The 26,831-nt window shown below is 50.3% G+C and overlaps 1 protein-coding gene across 1 annotated transcript in view; it reads right to left on the bottom strand.

Annotated features, from left to right (window-relative positions):
• CNIH3 (cornichon family AMPA receptor auxiliary protein 3) overlaps window positions 1-26,831 on the bottom strand; it is a 98,185-nt gene that overhangs the window by 61,030 nt on the left and 10,324 nt on the right. The window lies entirely within an intron of this gene.

Below are 26,831 nucleotides of genomic sequence, written 5' to 3'. Positions count from 1 at the left end.
GTGGTTAGGAATGCCCGAGGCCACCCAAGGAAGTAGGGCTGAAACCTGCATCAATTTCTCCATTTCTCCTGCTTGTGCTTTTGCATTGGGCCACACAGGCTCACTGCTCTTCCTAAGCGGGAGTGAGAACTGTTTATTAGAGCACCCATCATTATGGAGTGCTGCGCGGGGCATGACACAGAGTGGGCTTAGCACCCACAGCCCTGCCTGCTGAGGACTCCCCATCAAAGACACTGCTTAACCCTACCTGGCCAAGAGCTTAGAAAAGAAAAATATTTCAGACCGGCACAGTGGTTCTGAGTCTTGCCCTAACCTCATACCTATTTCACCTCCACACAGGTGAGCAGTCTCATGAGAATGTGTTCATGCAGTCATGAAGGCTGGCGAGTCCAAGATCTGCAGGGGGCCGGCACCCTGGAGATACAGGAAAGCTGATGCTGCAGGTCCAGTCTGAAAGCCACGGGCTGCAGAATTCCCTCTTGCTCAGGGGAGGTCAGTCTTTTGTTCTATTCAGGCCTTCACCTAATTAGATGAGGCCCACCCACATTATGGAGGGAAATCTGCTTTTACTCAAAGTCACTGATTTATGTTTATTTTGTTTTTCTGTTATTTTTTGAAATCCAGGATGGTTAATATACAGTGTTATGTTAGTTTCAGGTGTACAATAGAGTGATTCAACAATTCTCTACATTACTCAGTGCTCATCACAACAAGTGTACTCTGAATCTTTACCTGTTTCCCCCATCCCCCCACCCACCTCTCCTCTGGTGACCATTAGTTCTCTAGAGTTAAGAGTCTGTTTCTTGGTTTGTCTCTGTTTCTTTTTTGTTTCTTAAATTCCACATACAAGTGAAATCACATGGTGTTTGGTTTTCTCTGCCTATTTCACTTAGCATTATACTCTCCAACTCCATCCATGTCGTTGCAAATGGCAAAACTTCATTCTTTTTTATGGCCGAATAATATTCCATTGTCTATATACCACTTCTTCTTTATCCATTCGTCAGTCAATGGACATTTAGGCTGCTTCCATATCTTGGCTATTGTAGATAATGCTGCTATAAACATGGGGGTGCATGTATGTTTTCGAGTTAGTGTTTTCATATTGTTTGTGTAAATAACCCATTGACAGAATTACTTATCATATGGTAACTCTATTTTTAATTTTTTGAGGAATCTCCATACTGTTTTCCACAGTAGCTGCACCAGTTTGCATTCCCACCAACAGAGCAGGAGGGTTCCCCTTTGTCTACATCCTTGCCAATGTGCTTTTCTTGTGTTGTTGACTTTAGCCATTCTGACAGGTGCAATGCTATCTCACTGTGGTTTTGACCTTTTTAAAAATGTATTTATATTCCGTTTGCCAACATTTAATATAAGGTTTTGATTGGTATTTCCCTGATGATGAGTGAGTGATGTTGAGTATCTTTCCGTGTGTCTGTTGGCCATCTGGATGTTTTCTTTGGAGAAATGTCTGTTCATGCCTTCTGCCTATTTTTTAATTGGATTATTTGGGTTTTGGGGGTGTTAAGTTCTTTATATATTTTGAATACTAACCCTTTATCTAATATGTCATTTGCAAACATCTTCTCCCATTCAGTAGTCTGACTTTGTTTTATTGGTTGTTTACTTTGCTGTGCAGAAGCTTTTTATTTTGATGTAGTCCTGCTTGTTTATTTTTGCTTTTGTTTCCCTTGCCTCAGGAGAGATATCTAGAAAAATGCTGATACAGTGAATGTCAGAGAGATTACTGCCTGTGTTCTCCTCTAGGATTTTTATGGTTTCAGGTCTCACATTTGTCCTTAATCCAATATGAGTTTATTTTTTTTTTAGTTAGTATGAGAAACTGGTCCAGTTTTATTCTTTTGCATGTTGCTATCCAACTTTCCCAACACCATTTGTTAAAGAGACTGTCTTTTCACTCATGGAATCCTTTGTCAGAGGTGAATTGATCATATCATCATCAGTTTATTTCTGGGTTCTCTATTCTGTTCCATTATCTATGTGTCAATTTTTGTGCCAGTACCACACTGTCTTGATGACTACAGCTTTGTAGTATAACTTGAAGTCTGTACTTGTGATACCTCCAGCTTTGTTTTTATTTTTCAAGATTGCTTTCGCTCTTCAGGATTTTTGTGGTTCCAAACAAATTTTAGAATTGTTTGCTCTATCTCTGTGAAAAATGTTATTGGTATTTTGATAGAGACTGCATTAAATATGTAGATTCCTTTGGGTAGTATAGATATTTGAACAATATTTGTTTTTCCAATCCATGAGCATGGAATGTCTTTCCAATTGTGTCATATTCAATATCTTTCATCAATGTTTCATAGTTTTCAGAGTACAGATCTTTCACCTCTTTGGTTAGGTTTATTCCTATTTTATTATTTTTTGTGCAACTGTAAATGGGATTATCTTCATTTCTCTTTCTGCTGCTTCATTACTAGTATAGAAATGTAACAGATTTCTGTATATCAATTTCATATCCTGTGACTTTATTACTCAATTCACTTATCAGTTCTAGCAGTTTTTTGGTAGAGTCTTCAGGCTTTTCTACATATAATATCTTATCTGCAAATAATGAAAATGTCACCTCTTCCTTACCAATTTGGATGCCTTTTATTCCTCTGTCTTGTCTGATTACTATGGTTAGGACTTCTAGTACTAAGTTAAATAAAAGTGGTGACAGTGGACACCCCTGTCCTATTCCTGATCTTAGGAGAAAAGCTCTGTTTTTCCCCATTGAGGACGATGTTTGCTGTGATTTTTTCATAGATGGCCTTTATTATGTTGAGGTTTGTTCCCCCTAAATCTACTTTGTTGAGAATTTTTATCATGAACGGATGTTGTACTTTGTCAAATGTTTTTTCTGCATCTATTGAAATGATCATATGGTTCTTATTCTTTCTCTTGTTGATGTGATGTATCACGTTGATTGATCTGTGAATGTTGAACAATGCTTGCATCCCAAGAATAAATCTCACTTGATTGTGGTGAATGATTTAACATATTATGGGATTTGGTTTGCTAATATTTTGTTAAGGATTTTTGCACCTATGTTCATCAGGGATATTGGCCTGTAATTCTCTTTTTCTTTTGTGGTGTCTTTATCTTTTTGGTATCAGGGTAATGCTGGCCTCATGGAATGAATTTGGAAGTTTTTTTTCCTCTTCTATTTTTTTAATAGTTTGAGTAGAATAGGTATTAACTCTTCTTTAAACGTTTGGTGGAATTCACCTGTGAAGTCCATCTCGTCCTGGTCCTTTTGTTTTTTGGGAGTTTTTTTTTTTTTTTTTTAATTACTGATTCAATTTCACTGCTGGTAACCAGGCTGTTCAAACTTTCTACTTCTTCCTGATTCAGTTATGGGAGGTTTTATGTTTCTAGGAATGTATCCATCTCTTCCAGGTTGTCCAACTTGTTGGCATAGAGTTTTTCATAATATTCCCTTATAGTCCTTTGTATTTCTGTGGTGTCAGCTATTTTTACTCTTTAATTTCTGATTTTGAGTCCTTTTGATGGGGGGCAGTGGGAGAAAGTGAGTCTGGCTAAAGGTTTGTTGATTTTGCTGACCTTTTCAAAGAACCAGCTCCTAATATCATTGATCTGGGTTTTTTTTTTTTTTTTAATTTCTATTTTTAAAATTTCTGATCTAATCTTTATTATTTCCTTCCTTCTACTGGTTTTGGGTTTTGTTTGTTCTTATTTTCTAGATCCGTTAGTTGTAAGGTTAGGTTGTTTATTTGTGATTTTTCCTGCTCTTTGAGGTGTGTCTTTATTCCCTCTTCTACCATTTTGGTTGCATCCCAAAGATTTTAGACCATTATGTTTTCATTTGTCTCCATGTATTTTTTAATTTCCTCTTTGATTTCTTGGTTGACTGATGCCTGTTTATTAACCTATTATTTAACATCCAAGTATTTGTATTCTTTTCGGTTTTCTTTCTTGTGGTTGATTTCTAGTTTTATAGAGTTGTGATCAGAAAAGATACATGGCATAACTTAAATATTTTTTAATCTGTTGAGACCTATTTTGTGGCCTAATATGTGATCTATTCTGGGGAATGTTCCATGTGCACTTGAAACAATGTGTATTCTGCTGTTTGAGGGTGGAACATTCTGAATGTATCTGTTAGATCCATCTGGTCCAATGAGTCGTTCAAAGCCACTATTTCCTTGTTGATTTTCTGTTTGGATGATCTATCTATTGCCATAAAGGCAGTGGTAAAGTCCTCTACTATTATTGTATTATTATAGATTATTTCCTTTATGATTGTTATTAGCTGCTTATGTTGTTTTTGGGTGCATAAATATTTACAATTGTATATCTTCTGGTTGGATTGTTCCCTTTATGATTATATGGTGTCTTTCTTTGTCTCTTGTTACAGTCTTTGTTTTAAAGTCTATTTTGTCCAAGATAAGTGTTGCTACCCTTTCTTTTCACTTCCATTTGCATGATAAGTGCATCCCTTCATTTTCAATCTGCATGTGTCTTTAGATCTGAAATGAGTCTCTTATGGGCAGCATATAGATGGTTCTTGGTTTTTGTATCCATTCTGTTACCCTGTGTCTTTTGATTGGATCATTTAGCCCATTTACATTCACAGTAATTATTGTTAGGAATTACCTATTGCCATTTTGCTACTTGCTTTATGGGTTGTTTTTGTAGTTCTCTTCTATTCCTTTCTTTTCTTCCTCTCTTCTTTCGTGGTTTGCTGGATTTCTTTAGTGATATATTTGGATCCCTTTCTCTTTTTTTGCACATCTATTACTGATTTTGGATCTGTGGTTACCATTAGGTTTATATGTAACATCTTATACATATAGCAGTCTACATTAAGTTAATGGTTGCTTATGTTTGAACTCATTCTTTACCCCATCTCCCCCAATTTTAGGTATATGGCATCAGATGTTACATCACTTTATTTTGTGAATCACTTGACTGTTTTTATAGATATACTCATTTTTGCTGACTTAAGTTTCTGTTCTTCTGCTTATGGCATTTCCTATCCACTCAAAAAGTCCTCTTTAATATTTCTTGTAGGGCTGGTTTAGTAGTCAGAAATCCCTTTAACTTTTGTTTGGGAAACTCTTTATCTCTCATTCCGTTCTGAATGACAGCCTTGCTTGATAGAGTATTCTTGGTTGCAGGTCTTTCCTTCCAGCGCTTTGAATACATCATGCAACTCCCTTCTGGTCTGCAAAGTTTCTGCTGAAAAATCAGCTAAGAGTCTTATGAGGTTTCCCTTATATATAACTGCTTTCTTTTCTCTTACTGCTTTTAAAATTCTCTCTTGATCACTGCATTTTGCCATTTTAATTACTATGTACCTTGGTTTTACCTCCTTGGGTTGGTTTTGTTGGGGGTTCTCTGTACCTTCTGGATCTGGATTTCTCTTTCCTTCCACAGATTTGGGGAGTTTTCAGCTATTATTTCTTCAAATAAGTTTTCTGTCCCCTTTTCTCTTTCTTCTCCTTCTGGGATCCCTATAATGTGAATGTTATTATGTTTGATGGTGTCACTGAGCTCCCTAGGTCTATTCTCATTTTGCATGTTTTCCCCCTCTCTCTGCTCAACTTGATTACTTTTCATTACCCTGTCCTCTGGGTTACTGATCTGTTCTTCTACTTCCTTTTGTTTACTACTTATTCCAGGCAGTTTATTTTTAATTTCATTTATTGAGTTCTTCATCTCTGATTGGTTCTTTTTTATGTTTCCTATTTCTTTTTTGGGGGTCTCACTGTCTTCCACTCTTAAGTCTAGTGTGTATCTTTATGACCTTTACTTTAAATTCTCTATCAGGAATATTACTTATCTCTATTTTGCTTAAGTCCCTTGCTATGATTTGGGACAAATTCCTCTGTCTCCTCATTTTGTCTACTGTTATTTCTGTTTCTATGTGTTAGGAAAGTCTGCTTTGTCTCCCATATGTGAAGGTAGTGGCTTTATGAAGAAGAGGTCTTGTAGTGCCCCACAGTGCAATGTCTCCTTTTCACCAGAAAATGGTGCCTCAGGGGGTTCTCCTATGTGTGCTGGTACAGGGGTGTCCTACTTTTTGTCTGCAGTCCAGTCTGTGATGATTCTCTGCCTGTTGTGGGCAGAGTCTGGTCCCTGTGTTGTTAATGGGCCAGTCCGGGGCCGCCTTGGGCCTGAGCTGAGTCAGACCAGGTGTTTGCCAGAGATGAAGTAGCACCAAACTGCAGGGCACTCTCCCTGTATTGTCCCTCAGAAGCTTTTATTGGTGCACGGGGCCTGCAGTCAGACCAGCTGCCTGCCCCCACTCCTGGGGCCGCTGTCAGACTGGCCTGTGGTCCTCTTCCCCTCTCCCTGGGGCAGGACTCACTTTGGAGTGGGGCTGGCCCTTGTCAGGGCTGTCTGCACACTGCCAGGGTGGTAGGACTGTTTTGGATGGGTTCTACAGGAGCGTATTAGAGGAGAAGGATTCTGCATTCTGGAGAATGCAGGGGTGGGGCACAAGGTACCAACAATACACCATGGGAGGGAAAACTGACCAAGTTGAAGTAGAAGGGTCATGTCCTGAAGATGAACACGGGCAGGGCCAGCTGTTAGCCAGCTAGGTGGAGAATTGGTGCTGGACACCTGGTTCCTGCAGATGTCCTATATCTGGATTGGGGGCCAGAGAGGGAAATGGCTCCTGCCAGCTAGCTTGGAGAATTCTCATAAAAGACCTCTGCCCCTCCAGCACACATCCTCAGAATAGCAAATAAACTCCCTCCCACATACCCCAGGCATTTTTCAAACTGCTGCTTCTGTGCTGTGTATCTCCATGGGGCTGTTTGCTCTGTCTCTTTAAGGGCAGGGACTCAGCATCCTCCCACCCTCTCAGCTCTCACAGAGCCAAGTGTGCTCATTTTTACAGTTCCAGGTGCTACCCACTGATTGTAAGAACTGGCAAAGTTAGGCTCCTCTGGTTTTCAAAGCCAACTACTATGGGGGTTCCTCTTCCCTGTATGGGTCCCCAGTGCCTGAGGCGCCTGGGCTGGGTTCTGCTCCTCTTCTGTGTCTACAGCTACAGGTCCCTCCCTCCTGAGGACAGTGTCGGCCCAGTTTAGTTCCCATCTGTGTCTCTGCCCATTGCACTTTCTTCAATGTGGACTCTTGCTCATGTTTAGCTGTGGAGAGTCTGTTCTGACAGTCTTTGGGTCATTTTCTGGGTCATTTATGCCAACCTGGGTGTTACCTACGTGTCCCCCTGGGGCAAGGTGAGCCCAGGATCCTCCTACCCCACCATCTTCCTGGAAGTCCCTCAAAGTCACTGACTTAAATGTTAATCTCATCCAAAAACACTGTCATAGGAAATTCAGAATAATGTTGACCACATATTTGGGCACCATGGCCCTGTGAAACAGACGTAAAATTAACCACCCAAACCCCAGCAGCTAGGACTATTGCAGGCTCTGGGCCATGATGGGCCCTGGCCAGGAGGCTTGGCTGGAGAAGCAGCACAGAGTTGTTACGGCCCCAGTATGTAAGATATCATCATGAATCTCAGCATCTGTCAACAAGCTCATTTTAGGAAGGAGGCTGCCCTAAAATAACTTGGAAAAAGTGCGATCCAGCCTACTCCATTTAGGGATGAGGAACCTAAGGACCAGAGAAGAGAAAGGACTGCAGACACTCTGCCCTCACAGCACATACAGGGCAGTACCACTGCCACAGGAGCAGCAGCAGCCCTCAATACTGAGCTGTGGGCTGCCAGGAAAAGGCCCCACAGAAGGATAACCAAGCCATGAGTTCCCAGAGCAAGGCTCAGGGTGGGATGGATGATCTCACAGCAAGTGCGCATCACCAGACCACCTCACAGCCCTCACCACCTGTAGGTTCACAGAAGGCACAGAGCCTGCGCTCATGGAAAGGGCATCATGTGAGAGTCAAGAACTTCAGTTTGGTCCTGGCTTTCTTTGCTCTTGACTGTGTGATGTTGGATAATCTCTTTGCCCTCTATGCCTCTGTTTCCTGATGTGCAAAATGAACCCACTGGTTTAGATGGGCATTTCTGAGCATGGGAGAGGAATGGTAAGCATTTCAGATTCCTTAGAGGAGTTGTCAAAACACAAGAGGCACAAGCCCTGCCCTCAATCTGCTAAATCAAAACCAGAAGACAGCACTTCCAAGACCAGCTGAGAACTGAACTCTGTCCATCACTATAAGTGTCTTGAAGAAATGTTATGTCAGACCACCGGCAGCATCCCTTAGACAATAAGAGCCCAACACATAACCCTCTTTGGGAAACTACAGACCCAAGCCAGGTTTATACTTGGTCTCTGACTCTTACCTGTTGATACCATTTCATGGAGATACCATTTCAAATCTCTGTGAATACAAATGTCTTTAACATAGCAGCCTCCATCTATAAACACTAATTCAAAAACATAGCTTTGATCTGAAAAGTAAGCCTGAGCCCAGGCCACGTATGTGTAGAATGTGAAGGACATATGTGGAGTCCCCCTGGAGTATGAGTGCCTTGGGGACTCCAGGACACCGTGCACTATGAGAGGAGATGCTTTTGTTCACTGCTGCTATGAGACGGTAGAAAACAGAGATGCTGTCCTCCTGCTCCTGTTTCTGGCACAGAGCTCCTAAAATCCTCCCTTACCCAGTGATAAGGGCGCTAGGAGCATCCCTTATTCATAGGAGGCAATTCGGGGCAGGGGGCTCTTGGGTGGGGGCTGGGTGCCAGAAAACCCGAGTCATGATTAGCTTAGAATTTTCAACCCCACCCCCCACCCTCCAGAAAGGGGAGAGGGTGGAGGTGAATTAAGAGCTGGTCATCCCTATGTGAGGAGGCCTCCATAAAATCCCAGTAGCTTGGGGTTCAGAGAGCTTCCAGGTTGGTGAGCACACCCATGCTGAGAGGGTGACATACCCCAACATCACAGAGACAGATGCTCCTATGTCCAGGACCCCCCCATACCTCACCCATGTATCCTTCATCTGGGTGTTCATCTGTACCCTTTATCATATCCTGTAATAAATCGATAGACATGTTTCCCTGAGTTCTGTGAGCTGTTCTAGCAAATTAGTCAAACGGAGGGGCCTCAGGGAACCTCCTTTGTGGCCAAGTTGGGCAGAAGTTGTGGGTCACCTGGGGACCTACGACTTGCTGTTGGCATCTAAAGTGCGGGACAGTGCCATGGGATGAAGGCCTTAACCTGTGGGGTCTGCACTGTCTCCAGGTAGACAGTGTCAGAACAGGGCTAAGTTGTAGGATGCACAGCTGTGTGTGAGAACTGCTCAGTGTGAGAAAACTTCTACCCATCAGGTGACCAGAGTGAAGTGCTGTGTGAGCAGGAGAGGAGACTCAGCGGCGGGAAGAAATGAAGTTTTTCTTATACAGCTGCATCCCCTGCACCTGGATCAGGGCTAGGCATATAGTAGGTGCTCAATAAGTAGCTACTGAAAGAGTGAATCAATGAATGAGTTTGCCCATCTTTATATCCCTGGCCTCGTGTTTGTGACAACTGATAAATCAGTGCATTAATAAATGTGAAGGATTTCTAAACTTCTCAAAACACTTTCATAAATACCTCACTAGCTCATCACAACCATCCAGCCAGTTCTCCCTGCAAAGTAGGGGACACCCTGCTACCCCACACCATCTTCCCAGGTGGGTACATGCGTGCCTAAGGACAAATTTTCTATGCACCAAAGTTGGAGTCCAGGGGAATCCGGGGTCCTAGAGGGCAGTCCCCTGAGGGCTGTCACATGCCTGTCCACCAAGACGCACGTCTCAGATTCAGAGCCTCTGTCCAGACCCACCAATTAACTAGGATTTACCCACATGCAGGAGTACATAAGGATACTCTACCTTACAAATATATATATATATATTTCAGGTGGTTTATCAGAACTATATAAAAAAGTGAAAAATAATTGAAAATAAAAATTAGGTCCAGAAAAAAATTTAAACCTGAATAAAATGAAAAAGTTGCAAGGGAGAAACATGCACACATGAAGCCCCAAAGAGCCAAAAGCTTCGATTGCTGCTCCCCCGAAACTAAAGTGCAAAGAGAAACCAGTGGCACAGCTCTCGGTGCCCACAAAGAAAAAGATGTGCTAGCTTGTCAGAGGAAACAAACTGTCCCCCAGCCCAGACACCTAAAATTGCTCACTGCACATATTTTAACTACAGGAGAGGATACTGCATAGTAACAGGAGTTAAGACTCTTTATCGTAGCATCCCTTAATAATGGCCGAGAAACTGCACAAAAGTGTGGCATGGCAGGACCCTCTCCTGGGGAGTCAGGACAGCACAGCGCAGGTTTGCACGTGCCTCCAGCCAGGTGCTGGAACAGCTGGAGCAATGCAAGGAGGGGCTGGGGTCTCCAGCAAAGACCTGTCCCATGGGCGAGCGCTGGTGCTCATCAGGAGCAGCTCCCATCACGTGGAGGCCCCAGCAACACTGACAGGGATGCGGGGAAACTGAAGAGTCTACCCACGTACCCGGATTCTGATTCTAGAACAAGGTTTCAGATAATGGCTGAAAGAAGTGTCTGTTGAGGCCACTCCTCACTTTGACCAAGAGGGAAAAGAAGAAAGCTGTCTCAGCGGCATATAGAATATGCTCTTTATTTAAAAACAACAAACTCCAGAGCAAGGAGGGAGGCATCAGGATTCTCCCAAAGGAGCTCCAAATCTCTGAGCTTAGGTTAAAAATGGAAGAGGGGCGAGCACACAGCTGGCTCACTTTGTTCAAAACGGGTATCTGGCCTGGCCAGAGGCCACTCCGACGGACAGCACAACGCAACGGCCCCGAGCATTCACACGGAGCTCACGCAGCTGCGCATCCCCAGACGGGTGGCGCAGATGCCCTCGTGCGAGAAGCGTGTGAGAGTGATCCGCAAAGACGTAGAAATACCCGACACCCAATCGCTCCCCACGTACAACACTGATCTGAGAAACGCAGACTCACTAATTTAAGGAAGAAAAACATGGAATGCCCAGACTAGGTCTAATAAAGCACCGTCCACGTAATCACTAGGTCCTCCCACTTTGAAACGTGGTTGGCCAAGCAGGGCTTTAGGGGGAAAATGTAACCCGTAACCCGGTCATTCATTCGTTTCACCTGCCAGCACTTGGCTGGTCACTGAGCTGGGCGGGTTCAGAGTGTTTCTCTCACTCCAGGTGGCCTTCACCATCACAAGCAAGGAAATATCTGGTGAGTCCTGCTTCTGCCTCGTGTCCACCCCCTCTGCCCACTCAGCTCCCCACAATCTCCCAGTGAGACCTTGACCAGTAGGCCTGGGAAGTCAGGAGCAGCCCTCGTCAGGGACACGACACCCACTGGTGGTCTCAACCCCGCCAGCTGGTGTCAGCTGGATCTACCCTGCTTCCCTGGGTTTGGTTTCTGGGAGTCCTGAGAGATGCCCCTGCGGGGAACTCCACTGTCTTTGCTGATCCCTCTGCATTGATGTAGTTTGTACAATGGGATCCCTCCTCAGCTACTGGCCCCATACATGACCTGCTCACTGGGGCCAGTGGCTATCAGGCAACACAGCTTAGCCCTTGTCTCCTGCCACCCCCAGCCTGGAGTCCATCCCCCCCACACCCCTGTCCTCCTATAGCAGACAACTGGCAGGAGCCCAGCTGCCCACGATGGGACTGATGGCCTGGGACTCCTATGCCAACCTCCATGCTAAGCTCATCAGACCCGCTGACACTGCACAGACCAGCCGGCAGCCCCCCAGGGATTGGAGCCAGGCTACTGCCCACCACCTCACATCCAGTCCCAGTCTAGGAATCCCAAAGTTTCCCCAACCACCTTGCTGATCTGTTTGGGTACAAGCCTCTGGCCTTTGGCTGCAGGCTGGGAGGTCACGGGCCAGTTTCCTGCTCTCCTCTCAAACCCAGAAATTACAGGTCAGACTTCCAGGCTAATGTTGCTGCTTTGCAAGAAGAGCCAATGGGTCAATCACATTATGAAACTTTCTCAACCTCACTGATAGGCCACAGAATGCAAATGCAGATAACAGCGAGATGTTATTCTATACCTATCAGATTGAAGGAGAAGCTAATTGTGCTAAATTAACTGTGGTCAGGGAAGCAGGGAGAAAGGAACCACCTGCTGCTGTTGAGAACATGAGTGGATACAGCCTTCAGAAAGCAACCTAATAATACTTACTGAGGCCAGTATGCATACCCTGCACCCAGCAACCCCCCTCCTAGGGATCTGGCTCATTTAAAGAAAGGCAGCACCACATAAGAGCAGATGTCCAATCGAAAAATGGGCAAAAAACACTGGAAACACAGTAAGTACCCATCAGTAGGAGGACTGATCATGCAGGGGTGCGTGGTACAGCCTTGGGTGACTAGTGAGCCTAACCTGGACGGGCTCCCTGGCCACTGCTGGTGAGAAAAGCCAAATGCAGAAAAATGTAAAAGCAAAACCAAGACACACCCTAAAAAAGTATTCGTGTTTGACCCAAGCATGAGGGAACCTATGAAAGACAAACACCAGGCTGTTCCCCAAGTTTGGGAAGTGACCACAGCAGGCACTGTAGCTGGAGCGGATTGTTATGCAACAGGACAACAAAAAAACACAATTTAAGTCATGGTAGAAAACACAGAATATATGACTTAATTCCATTTATGTGCAATGATGCACATGTGGATCCGTAGTAAGATTCATGAAAGTCGTGACGGGAACGCTGACAGGGGCTACCACTGGGTAGTTTCCCCACACCATTCACGAGGTATTTGCATTTTTACAATGAGCATAAATTATTCACATAATCAGGAAAATACCCTGCAAAGCTATCTTACTGGATTTTTTATTCCCCTGCTTTTCTAACTCTATTGACACTCCAAACTCACTACTTCCAACCAAATAAACCACATCATAGCAGCAGCTTCTGACAGCACTGGGCTCACTGTTCATTAGTTTTGAACTGTGTGCATGCATATGGATGTGCATGCCCATGGGTGTGCATGCCTGTCTGCCTATGTGTGTGCATATGTGTATATGCCTGCCTATCTGCATGTGTGCATGTATACATGTGAGTGCCTGCTTCTATGTGTATACATGTACGTGTGTACATAACCTGCCTGTGTATGCATGTGCATTCCTACCTGTGTGCATGTGTACATGCATGTGCATGCCCACCTGTGTGTGCATGCCTGCCTGTGTGTGCCTGCATGTGCATGCCTACCTGTGTATGCATGTGTGTGCATGCATGCCTGCGTATGTGTGCATTCATGTCTCCACATGTATGTGCATGCCTGCCTATGTGTGTGCATTTGTGTGCATGCCTACTTACCTGCATGTGTTTATGTGTGTATGTGAGTGTCTGCTTCTGTGTGCATGCATGTGCATCTGTGCATCCCTGCCTGTGTGTGCATGTGCATGCATGTGTTTCCCTGCATGAGTGCACGTGTGTGCATGCCTGCCTACCTACCTGTGTACACACTTGTGTAATATCTCGCTCTCTCTCCAGCCCACCACCATCTGAATAAGCACACAGAAAACTGAGCCCTGGCACCAGGAGACCCCATGAAGCTGCTGTCTCTAATGAACACGTGGGCTCCACACCTACTGCCTTGCTTTGCCCAAGGAGCCCAGACCGTAAGCTGGGCTCCTGTGGAGCCATGCTGAGTCCTGGAGGCAACCATGGGGGTGCACCAGAGAGCCAAGGAGTCTTCACCTCAATTATGATCTCAGGAGCTGGGTTCTGACAAATCTTCGCCCCTTATTTCCAGGCCGACAGTGTATACGGCCATCCTGTGAACAGAAAGCTCTTTTTGAAGAGCATACCAATTTGCTAAACGAATTTTGCTGTTGTGGCTGCTTTAATTGGAACAGCCCTCCTTCCACTGCCCTCCACCCCGCCCCCACACTGCTCCAACACAACACAACTCATTCAGAGCCAAAACCAACCTAAGGCAAGGGCAGCAGGGTCAGGGCCTGCCTTCCTTGGTAAGGAAGTGGGGCGCCACCACTTGGCTCCATGCTCATTTGCATATAGTTTTATATAAATTTAGATGTAAGCCTCAAGAGGTTTAGAATCAAATTGGTTAATTTGTGCAACTTGTCAGATGTATGCAACCAGTTGAGCTTCCCTGCTTGGTCAGGGTCCAGGACACTTCCACCTGTTGACAAGCACAGCTGCACTGCTCAGGCAGGAGAGCCCTGGCTCGCACCTGGGACAGAGCACCCAAGGCAGAGGTTCCCTGCTCAGCCCACAAGGGCTCCCTTGCCTCAGAAGCTGTTGCTGTACGGCCAGCATGGCTGCTGCTCCGTGTTTAAAAATTCTCTTTCAGGACACATGGGTTGTGCGCAAAGCAAAGCTCAGCTGTCCCCCACACACAGCACTTGGGGCCCGCCAAAGAGCATGTTGGTAGGTGATTACACATAATACCTGCAGCCCACGAGAACACCAGGAGGGCAGGAGCCATACCTTACTTACTGGAAATTTCTGCCAACTCAAAGGCCTCAAGCATTCCATTAAGCACAGTGTATATACTCAGTTCTCATTCTACTGGCTCTATAGGTGCTCAAGCAACCTCCTCCACTTCGATGTGCAGGTGCAGGGCAAGGCAGAGATGGGCAGCGACCCAGCCCTACATGGTGCAAACCCTCCCCAGCAGACGCCACATGTGGAGCCTGGACTGGGGAGAACTGATTATTTTGCAATTAACAGAGGGGCTCCTGGGGGTTTTCTTTGCTTGAACCAAGTTTCCCCTGAGTTTCTGCATATCCAAACGAAGCCAAGTAGGGAGAACCCTACTTTGAGTTGGGGTAAACGTGGGGTTCATTATTCACCCAATCAATGACATTGAGCAGCTATTACGTACCAAGATTTCAGGCATATACTGGAAAATAGGTATACGTTGCTATATTCATTTCCTACAGCTGCGGTATCTAATTGTCACAAATGTAATGGCTTACAGTGAGCTAGTGGAGGTCAGGACTCTGAAATGGGTCGCATGGGCCTGAGATCAAGCATCAGCAAGGCTGCGGCATTCTTTCTGGAGGCTCCAGGGGAGAATCTGTCTCCTCACCACTTCACCCTGGCCCTCCTGCCTCCTTTGCCAAAAGCCCTTTGTGGTTACATTGGGCCCAGCAGATAACCTCTTCCCCATCTTGGTATCCTTAATGTAATCCCATCTGCAAAGTCCCTCTGGCTACATAAAGTAACACAAGTGCCAGGAACCACGGTGTGTGGGCATCACCGGGCTATCATCCTGCCTACTGCGACGATGGATGAACACAATACATGAGGGAAGCCCACCATGTCTGGGCTGACTGCATAGCCCAGGGATTCAGAAAGGAAGAAACTCAAGGAACAAGGGACATCAGATTATTTACATTCAGGATAAATCACGACCTCTGGGCCTGCCATTCCTCTCACTAATAGAAGGGCCGAGAGCCTCCTGGCTCCTTCTGCCTCAGGAAGCGAGGTCATCTGACTGCAGAAGCCACCAGGCCTGCGTACTAGGGCAGGACAGCTGTGCAGCAAAAGCCCTGTCAGCCCTGCATGCGGTTCCTGTCTCCTGAGCAGGATGCCTGCCACCTCCTCAGCTCCGTGACACCCCTGGGGCATGCGGGCTAGCTAGTGGTAAACTCTGGATTTAAGCTTAGCAGAGGAAGAAACTCCAGCTCACAGGTTGACCAGATGCCTGGGGTTCCAGCACTGGAGCTCTCTGCACTGGGGGGTGATTCCTTGTTCCTGTGATGCTACTCCAGGTTCTTATCTCTGCATCTCCTTCAGAAACATCATAGGGGACAGGGGAGGGGAACGCAGATATTCCTGCAGAGACAGCTCTAAGATCCCCTTAATGAGCAAAGCTCTCCCTGAGCCTGGACACAGCTCCTTGCTTCTCGCTGGCTCTGAAGAATGAGGATTGCCTGTTCCTTACCTGGCACCAACGGACATTTAATGACTGAGCCAATGAAGGGGAGACGCTATCTACGATCTTTCCTTCCTTGGGGGAACTCACCTCCTAGTTCCACACCCCCTCTAGACTGCTAGCTCCCCAGGGACATCCACACTCTCTCCCCTGCTCCCTCCCCACCTTCCTCCAAACCTCAAGGTCAGCACACCCAGAAAGGAACTCATCAACATTCCTCTTCAAAAGCCGCCCCTTCAGAGGGGTTCAAAGATTTCAGTGATTTTTAACTCATTTCTTATCCACCTGCCCCTGATGCCCTGAGCCAGCACCCGCACCCCCCCCCCCCCCCCCCCCCCCCCCCCCCCCCCCCCCCCCCGGCAACCCTGAACCTGCGGCTCACTTTGCTGATGTGGGAGCACCAGCAGCTTTGACCATCTTCTACCATACCCTTCCTCTCCCCACACTGGGGCTTCCCATCTACTTTCTCTTTGGTCACACTGCCACCAGCCACAAATTCTTGACTCTAGGTCTCAGTCCAGTCTTTGAACTTCTCCAGGATTAGGGTTAGTACTTATTCTCCCAAGTTGTTGTTTTTTTTTTTTTTTTTTTAATAGACTTTAACTTTTAGACCGGTTTTATCCACATAAAAATTGAGTGGAAGACACACAGATAGACTCCCTGTCCTCATGCATGCACAGCCTGCCTGTAATCAACATCTCCACCAGAGTGGGACGTTTATTTCACTGAGAAAACAACGTCGACACACTAGAAGCACCCTAGAAGTGCACAGCTTACACGAGGCGTCACTCGGGTACTGTGCATTCTGAGGGTCTGGACACAGGTGTAGGGACAGGTGTCCACCACAACAGCGTCACTTAGGCCTCGACATCCTGTGCTCACCCTTCTTCCAGCACCAGGCCACCCCTGATCTTTTCCTATCTCTACAACTTGGCCTTTTCCAGAACGTCACAGAGTTGGAACCACACAGGACAGAGACATTCCAGACTGGCCTCTTCCACTTACTAACAAGCATTTAAGTTTCTTCCATGTCTTTTTGTGGCTCGATAGCTCTTTTCCTTAATTCCTCCCACATATCTAAACTTCACCTTCCCCTGGGGGCTCTGAGCCAGCTCACTGCTCTGGTTCCTGCCATGACAGTCAGTCCTCAGGGGGACCTTCCTGCCACAGGGCTGGCCACACAGAACCAAGTCCCCACCAGCAATGCCGGCCACCCCACCCCACCCTGCTTCTGCTAACCTTGCAGCCAGGCGGGGGAGGGGGTCACACATCCTGCCTCACCTCAGTCCCTACTCAGCAATCACAGTCCACAGACAAATCACACCAGACTCCTGACCACTTCTCCCAAGTGCATCCTGACCATCTGGATAATCCCTCCACCCATCTGTGCTCCAACCCCCAGAAGGGCCACCTCCACATGATGACCCAGTCAGATGGGACTGTCATGGAGCCTCCATCACTGATCCCACTGCCTGATGTTACACTTGTTACCTCCGTGAAAGATCCTGAGGACTGGGCCCATGTCTTTCTGCGCATGTGCCCTGAAGTCCCAGCAGTGACTGGCAAACGGGTGCTCAGTAAAGTAGGAATAAATACGGCTGGTTCGCCTGGGGACTGCCCAGCACAGGGCTGAAAATCCCCATGAATGGCCAAAGGCAGGAGAGCATCTGATTCATGACTTAAACATACCCGAGCTCCCTTCTGTGTCTCCCACTGCTTCCTGCCCCTGGGCCGGTCAGGTCCCAACGAGCTCCTTCGGGGAAAGAGAACATCCTGCCCTGTGGAGGCCTCCAGGTGGTGGGAGGGACCAGAGTGAGTCTGGGGTGTGCCCGTCTACAGATGTCCGGGCTGCCATAGCCATAAACCCCGGATAGCCAGCCGGGCTCGGAGCACGCCACCCCCTTCCTGACCTGCCACCTGCCCATCAGGACCTCCATCCTACCTCATTGTCCACCGTACTTAGGAAACAGATGCATGAGGAGCACAGAGACAGTGGCCACAGCCCGGACTTCAGAGCACATTGGAGATGCCCCATACCACTGGCTGTACTCCCTCCACAGCAAGTTCCAGAACAGGCATGCAACCTGGCAAAGTGCTGAGGAAGCGACAGGCACTGCGGCCACTCCAAGCCTCCCTGTCACTTCTACTTGGGTCTCCTTCCCAGATCAGGCCAGTGCCTGGGGGGCCTGGCGCCCACAGCAGCCTCCAGCACCAAGCAGCACCCAAGAACACAGCACAGAGAGTAGAGGTGGCGCGCAGGGCCCCGGGGACATGGGAAGCAGCACACTTCCCCTGCTACAGATGGAATCCTTCTGAGCACGTCCGGTCCTTCCAAGTGAGGAAGGCCAGCAGTCCCAGAGTGCAGGTCCATGCTGCTCCCCACTGCTCTCGAGGTGTGGCACCCACACCACCTTCCTGTCCTGTCCTCCACCCCGCCGGCTAGAGCGCAGGGGCCAGGTGGTCGGTCACCCTCCCTGCACGCCCCCATCTCCTGGGCTGCAGGTCTCTGGTCGCCAGAAGCCTCGTCCCTCTAGTGGCGGCAGGTGACGCTGCAGCCTGGCAGGAAAGCCCTGGGTCTCAGGCTGGTGAGAAGGGTCAGGTGTTGGCCCCACAGCCAGGGAACGTGAGCAAACAGATGGGCAGGGGTTCTCCCTCTCGTGTTGTGGAGGTGGCTGCAGTTCACCATGCGCGTCCAGGCAGGCGTCAGAGCTGAAAGGCCCGGGGACCGTGTGTGCCCCACACCCTCTCCCAGGTCCTGGAGGCCAGCTCCACAGCCACCACGGGGGCGCGATTATCCGGAGGACATATTCACAGCATCCTCCACACATTCAGGGCCGTGTGCAGGCCTGGGCCAGGAGCTGCGGCGACAGCCACAGCAAAACGCACACGGGTCCCCAGGGTCCTCTGCCACAATGTGAACGCCGCCCTAGATTCACACGGCTACACCACCCACCTGCCGGCTTCAGAGACCTGGAGTCCCCTGTCTTGACCGGCCTCTCTCCCCACATGCCCCAGCATCCAGCCACAGCACGGAGGCTGCCCGGCCTTCACGAAACTGCCCCTCCTGGCCTTGCTCCCACCACTCACTGACCTGCCTGGGTCACTCCAGTCGGGCTGACTGGCCTGCAGGGGTCACAGGGGACCAGGTTATGCTTCACATCTTATTGCACTGTCTCTAGCTTCCTAAATGTAGATGAGCTTCCACGTAGATGTGGCTGGAACCAATGTCCAAAAGATTCTGCAGCTAAGATGCTCCATGGACGCAGCTGCCACCTCCGCAGCCCCTGCCCAATCACGTGCACCTTCTCCAGCATGCTGAATGCCCCCCAGGGCAAGCCCTGTCTCATTCCTTGGTTCGTGTATGATAATTGTGGAACAAAACAGTGCATTTGAGGACAGGAATGCACGAGCGACAGCCACACACACGGCTGCAGCCACCAGCTAGCACACAGACAGCCTGCAGCTGCGTCCAGGGATCCGCCTCTGAAGAGGGCCGCTTCCTGGCTTTTGTGTTCAGCTTCACTGACAAGTGTCCCTTCAGACCCCTCTCAGAGTTTACAGCCCCGAGCAGCATCTGGTCACAGCGTCCCCCTTCTCCTAACTGCCCCTGAAAGGGTCAGGCTTTCTGTACCAAGATGAAGAACCAACCATGTCTCACTTCCCTTCCATCAGAGCAACTTATGGTCCTGGGACCAGGAGAAATCAGACACATTGATCATTCTCTTAAAAACAAATAAACAGAGGCACCTGGGGGGGGCGGGTAGGACGGGGCCTGGAGGGGTCAGTCCTCAGCCAGCACAGTGGCCAGGAGCTGTGCTGGGGGGCGACCGGCCAGGAGCAGTCCTGGCTTGGCCACACGCTCCCCGTGTGAGCACAGCAAACCTTCTGTGCCTCCATTCCTCATCCAGAAAACAGGTCACTAAAGGATCCGCATAACAAACATTGAGGACACGGGGTCCCTGCAGTAGGATAGGGCCTGGAGGGGTCAGTCCTCAGCTAGCACCAGTGATTCTACAGCGACACCCACCCTCCACGCAAGGGCAAAAAGCAGCCAACACAGGTAAAACATCATTCACAAGCCCCTGTGTCCAAACAGCATGACCAGCACCCTCCCCCAAACCACCATCCCCATAGGCAAGAGTCATCGGAATTTTGTGACCACTTCCCTGTGACTTGTGTGTACCTGGAAGTCTGAGACCTGCTGACTTAGGATAACCTGAAGTGACACCTGACACATCTGATGATCACCTCTACAGCAAGTGAATGCCTGGCCTCCTTTGGGGCCTGAGAACTGTGCTGGCAGCTGGACGGGGAAGCCAAGGCAGGGAGGTGTCCACAAGGCCCTGAACCTCCACAGATAGAGCTGGGGATGGAGAAGTAAGGAAGCATTGTCTGGGGTGGCTGCAGTGCCTAGCGCCCATGCCTGGGAAAAGGACAGTGTCACCAAGTAAGAGTGGGGACCTCACGGGGCCAGCTGCAGAAGGGTGCTGAGCAGGTCCCAGGGGGTGCAGGTGGTCATGTTCAGGCACTATTCTTGGGAAATGCCTGGTGGGCCTTCCTGGGGGGGTGCTTCCCATCCTGTACCATCCCATCCTCATCCTCTCCCCACCTTTCCCCCTCCCTGTCCCCTCCCCTCCTCAAGGTGCCCTGCCCATCCTGCCCAGGGCTGAACCCCTCGCTGTGCAGCAGGTGCTACAGTTCAGGACAGTGGCCGGCAGCACCAGGGTCACCAGGAGGCTCAGCCCAGGCCCAGGCCCTGCCCTCAGTGGCTCAGCCATCACGACCCACCTCAAGGACCCTAACGACACTGCCACATCCCAGCAGCACTAAAGGCGAGCCTCAGAGGCCCAGAGGAACCGCTGCTGTCTGACCAAGGAGGCAAATACAGCACAGAGTAAAATAATTCGGTGTGATCCTGACCCAGTGTCAACTGTTTTGGAGGAAACCTGCCACCTGCACTTGTCTTCACACTGCTCCTCCCTCCTCCACCTTTGGATCTGCTTCCCTGGGACATAAGGAGCAGTGGCCTCCAGCCTGCCCCAAACAGCCCCTGCCCAAGGACCGCTCAACCCTCCCTCGGGCGATGACACACAAAAGACATCTTGGCCATGGGTGCTGACGTCCCCCATCACCACCCAGACCTCCTGGCCCTTGGGCTCAGAGCTGCCCCCAAGTCCCAGTTCACAGCACAGGGGGCAGGACCTGCTTCTCCGCTCCCCGCCCCCTACCCTGGGCACAGACACAGGAACAGAGAACAGCTAGGAAAGGCAGTGGGGATATGGCAGGGTGAGTACAGTATCCAGAGGATCGCCGGACAGGAGACAAAGGGCTGAGTCTGAGCCAGGAGAGCGCAGGTGGCCCAACAGACAAAGCGGACTCGGACACCCTTGGCAAAGAAAGGGCTTTGCGCTTGTCAAACTGCCTCTGGCACCTGTTGCTCAGGGTGGGGAGCTGTGAGGTTCCACGGGGGCAGAGCCAGAGCCCAGAGGGCCTCAGCTGCCTGTGCCGATGGAGAAACCAGGGCCTGGAGCGTGGGTGAGGCCGCGGTGTGAGCCAACACTCATGCACGCACGTGACACAGCTCAGGGCTCCGCACCCTCTCACAGCCACCCCACAGAGGGAGAGGAGGCCCAGGCAGCACACAGTGCTCCTTCTCAGCCCCCCCTCCCACACAGGTCCGAAGAACTCAGGATGCAGGACAAGGGGACCCCACCAGGAATGATAGCACCCCCCCACTCCTACACAGGCCTGCAGGGCTCGGAGTGCAGGATGAGATGGGAGGGAGGGGACCCCTGATTCAGGACACTGGGGGGATGGGAGGGGAATGGGACCAGGACAAGGAAAGACCCCTTTGTCTGACAATGGAGGAGGCCACGACCCGGAGAGACATGGACAGACCTGCCAGGGCCAGTTCAGTGACGGCACACAGAGCTTTCTGTGTCGCACTCTGAATCAAGACAGCTGTGCACCTGCCTCTGGGATGCACACCTCTGCTCACAAGGAGGGATGCCCCCCTCAAAGACAGACAGACAGACAGAGCACATACATGAAAAATGCAAAACAACCCTCCAGTGCTGGTCTTCCTTGGGCTCTGCATTATATTAAAGAGGTGGGCAGAACCCAGGGGGGCCTTCTCTTCCTGCCCCACCGCACCCTCCTCTTCCATCCTGGGAGAAGCCTGCTGGACACCCAGGGTGCGCCGTGGGAAGACCAGACAGACACGTGTGTATTCCTTGCTTCGGTTGGGATAAAACCCTACAGGGCACCTGATGTAAACTCCTGGTGGAGGCCCCAGTCCAAGGGGTTTGGGCCGGTGGCCTCCACCACGTCCCATGGCCTCTCGGGGTTGACAGGGTCCCATTTCCAAATGAGAAGACTGACTAGATGACCTCAGGTCCCTTTTGGCATCAGGACTCGAGCACTGGATGATTACACGACTCCACCTCCTCCCGACAATTTAAGTCAAATTAAAAGAAAACAGATCAGCAAACAGACACCACACCGCCTGCCTGCCCCGAATCCAGAAGTGCCGTCCGTGCAGCGCACAACAGCCCACTAGCCCCTGACAACACTGGCTGAGCCCTCCACCCCGAACCTTTACTAGCTTTGGTTGTGGTTTGTTGTAGCGACGTTTTTTCCTTGAATAAAATGTTGCGGGATCCCTGGGTGGCGCAGCGGTTTAGCGCCTGCCTTTGGCCCAGGGCGCGATCCTGGAGACCCGGGATCGAATCCCACGTCGGGCTCCCAGTGCATGGAGCCTGCTTCTCCCTCTGCCTGTGTCTCTGCCTCTCTCTCTCTCTGTGTGACTATCATAAATTAAAAAAAAAAAAAAAAAAATGTTGCCCTCGGTGTTTGACATAAGAAAGGAAACACAGAGTGAGGGGGTCCGGCCTGACAGTAGCTCCTAGGGGCCAGGGCCTCACAGGGGCGGCAGGGCGCTCCTCTGCCTCCAAGGCCCTCTCCTGCTGGGCCTCCTGCCCACAGCGTGCGGCTGGGCCCCAGTGGCTGAGGGGACAGACTTCTGGAAACAACAGCTCCTCCAGAGCCACAGTCCCTTAGCTATAAGAATCCTGCCACCCCTCACTTTATTTGGCTTTGTGATGATCCCAGAACGTGGAGGAACTAATTATAACGGAGGAGCCAGCGCACAGCCCTGCTCTGAGCCAATCACATCACCTCCTCCCTCGGGAGACAACTGGCCCTGCCTCCCATTTACAGAGCAAAATAGCTCACCGTATAGTGGTGGAAGTTGCCAGCGCTGCTAATTATAAGAACGTGGCTCCTGGCGGGAATGCAGAGGGGTATCTTGTAAGTGGTACAGACAGAGTTTGGGAGGGGCCTGCTGTGCTCGGCTCCGCCAGATGTGGGGCAACGGGGGTATTTCTCAGGAGGAAGTGGGAATTGGGACCAGGGATTGCTTTCCCAAGGCGAGAAGGAAGAGCTGGGTTTCACTCTGCCATTTATCCTCTGGAATTGGGGCCAAGCAGCCCGGGAGACAGCAAACTGGCAAGACACGGTTTTATAACTCCTGAGTCATACACCTGCCACTCCAGCTTCCAGATGAGCATGTGCTCTGCTAGGTTCCTGCAAAGTCCTCCTCCAAGTGGACGCGGTGAAAGCTGTGCACTCAGAAGGCAAAGCCATGTGCTGTGGAGGCACGTCACGTGGCCCCTGTGGGATACTTCAGGCAAGAGAAGGTGGAGACCCTCCTCAGGGGCAGTGTACAGCCACAGCTTGAATGGGCCCCGGTCCAGCAAGTCCAGCGTCCTGGCCGGAGCACCGCAGCCCCGCATCAGGCGGCATGAGCTTCTGCAGCCGCCGTGGGCTATCACAGCACGGGCTCTGTGGCACCAGGAGCTTACCCCTGCTATAGAGACAGGTTTGCTTCCTCTGAATACAGGGCAGGTGACAGCTAGGCTGAAGAGCTCAGGGAGTGGACACTGTCACATGTGGGTCACCCAACGTCTGTGCCCTTCCACATGGGTCTGATTTCATCTGGAGAAACACCTCGCCCCTCTGACCGCAGTCCCAGGGGGAAGATAAATCCAGGAGCCGGAGACCCCAGAACACTTCTACTCACCACTCAGTGTGGCCAACAGGAGCACAACCCACACTGAGCCTAGAAGACTCTCCGTCCTCAGAAGCAGGAATTCAAGGACAGAAGGAAGAGGGCCAGGGACCTAAATCCAGGTTACTCTGCATGTCAGGTCTTGTGTTCCAGACCTGCTGTGCACTGTGTGAGCACTCCACTCCTCTCCCCAGAAATCCCTTTGTGGATGAAGGTGGTCAGGACCGATCTCTAGAACCTCAGCAGATACATGGAGGGTCACAGATGGAGAGCAGGAAAGGAACAAGATGCACGCAGCAAATAGGGGAAGAGCCACAGAATTCCACAACCGGTTAGGACCCCAGAGACCACTGTGTTCAGTGCCTTCACTTTACACATACATGCACACAGGCACACATATGTGCACCCGTGCATTCATGCACATGCTCACACATGTGTGCACACACTCGCATGTGCACACACACATGTACCAGTGCATGCCCACGCTCACACATGCCCACACATGCACACGCTCACACACACCCACACACATGTGCGCACACACACACATACCCGTGCACACACGTGCACGCGGCCCAGGGAGGTACAGGGACTCTACACCACAGAGCAGTTTGTGGGAGAGTGCCATGTAGCAACAGCGCCAGCCCCTCTTCCAGGGCATGACTTTTGGGTCTAAAGCTACCAGGCAATGAGGGAAAAGGGTGTCGGGACAGAACCCGTTTCTCTGTGCTCAGCACATATGCTCTATTGGCCTCCGCTCAATCCTCGCACTCTCTCTAGAACCTCCAAGAACAATCATCCCGGGGTTAAGTCACGCTCCAGGAATGCCGCAGGGGCTCAAGGTGCCGCCGTGGCTCACTCGACCCCCAGTTCCAGACAGTGCTTCTGCAGGCGCCAGGAGGCCGCCCCCCACCTGGCACCACTGCCTGCTCCCACACTGGGGCCATCCCCAGGCCCTCCCTCCTCGCTAAGTGGCTGGTGTCAGCAGAAGCCCCTCCACCACCAGGACCCCCGCCCCGGGGCCTGCCCAGGGCCGGTGACAGCGAGGACAATGAAAGCTCTGTCAGGGGATCCCTGAGTGGCTCAGCGGTTTAGTGCCTGCCTTTGGCCCAGGGCGCGATCCTGGAGTCCTGGGATCGAGTCCCACGTCGGGCTCCCAGCATGGAGCCTGCTTCTCTCTCCTCCTGTGTCTCTGCCTCTCTCTGTGTGTCTATCATAAATAAATATATAAATAAATAAATAAATAAATAAATAAATAAATAAATAAATAAATCTTTGAAGAAAAAAAAAAAGAAAGAAAGCAAGCTCTGTCAGGTTTCAGGCAGGCCCATGGGATTCGGGGGTCCTGCACCGTTTCCCAGCGAACATACAGGACGGAAGGGGAAGGGAAGTGGCATCTATCTGTTCAGAGCAGAACTGAGAAACAGTTGGCACAAACGTGTTCTCTCTGGCCCTGGTCTGCCTACAGCTGCCCGAAGCCTCCCCAGCTGGCAGTGCCTCGGGCTGTGGGGCTCGGTGTCCATGCGCACGTCCGGTCCCCCGCCGGCAGCCTCCCCAAGGGGCAGGTGACGCCGTGGGGCACCCTGGAGCCACTCCTGCTCGCGTGCTCAGGGTTCCCGTCCCGTCCGGCCTCACAGCTCCAGTTCCCGCTTCCTAAGCTCTGCCTTCTGCAGGGCTGGAATCGCTGGGCTGTCTCCAGGCCCGCAACCCCTGCAGTTGCGAATTCCTTTTCTCAATAAGCTCACAGAACACATTTAAATATTTTTTTTATGCAAGAGACAAATGTCTCTATTATATAGGGGACCATCTGGGCTGCTATAGCTAGCTGGCTATGTTGCTATCGGCTCTTTTTTTAGGGTTCATGAATCAGTTGCCAATACAAAAAAAAAAAAAAAAAGGAAGTCAGCTCCAAGATTCCACTTCCCTCCCCTGCATTTTCCCAGCGGGAAAGCTGTATCCCATTGTCCAAACGGACCCCACGAAGGCGCCAACAGCACAGGTACCTAAGGCTGAGGCCCTGGGAATGTCAGCCCCAAGTTCTCCTCGCCCTGGGGGAGGGAGGTGGCATCAGCTAACATCCCAGCCCCGGGGCCCTCCAGCTGGGCTAAGGAGTATTGTGCAGCCTCTGGCAGATCTAGGATACGTGCCAAGAAGAAGGAACAAAAGGAGGTCAAAAGCAAGAGAGGAGGAAGGGAAGAAGGAAGGAGGAAGGAGAGAGAGAGTGGTCGAGGCCTGGCAGCCCCTGATGCCAGGGACGCACCAGCCACGGCACACCTGCAGGCAGCAGGAGGCAGCTGAGCTTTGGGTGTCAGGTGGCCAAATCCTGGACAGAACATGTCCCTGGAGGGAGAGGGGCGGAATGTGGACTCGTGGTGTCCAGGCCCACAGTTCCTCCCGATGTAGGAAGACAGGAGGCCAGGGCGTCATTCACCCAGAAACGCACACACCTGCAGCTTTTACAGACACTGCAAAGGACTCGTCAGAGTCCATTCTGGCGGCAGGGCACCAAGCCGCCCCCGCCGCGGGTAGCTCCGGGTACTGACCACCTGCACGCAGACCAGGCCCAGGCTCTCGGCCGCCAGCCTCTGGGCGTGGAGAGGCAGACAACAGCTGGGTGCACCTGTGACAACTGCCCCAAACCGTGCTGACGGCAAATGGGCACATGGGCACTCCCCGCCTCCCACACCCGCCACCAACCCTGACCCCGGGGGGACAGAGAAAACAAATCCATCCTCCCCACGTGTCTGGCCAGGAAGGTGTGGGGTTCTCTCTGCCACAGATTGTTCTTGTGTTGGTAACTGTGCGCATGTGTGAGAGACACAGAGGGCAATCGCACAGTTTACACATCTGGTTTGTTTTTTTTAAAAACTACTTTTGTGACTTAAGGCAGCTCCAA

The sequence above is a fragment of the Canis aureus genome, chromosome 6, assembly GCF_053574225.1.
Source record: "Canis aureus isolate CA01 chromosome 6, VMU_Caureus_v.1.0, whole genome shotgun sequence".
NCBI lineage: Eukaryota > Metazoa > Chordata > Mammalia > Carnivora > Canidae > Canis > Canis aureus.
The sequence above is the reverse complement of the archived record's forward strand: the minus strand, read 5'-3'. Positions and strand labels throughout refer to the sequence as shown.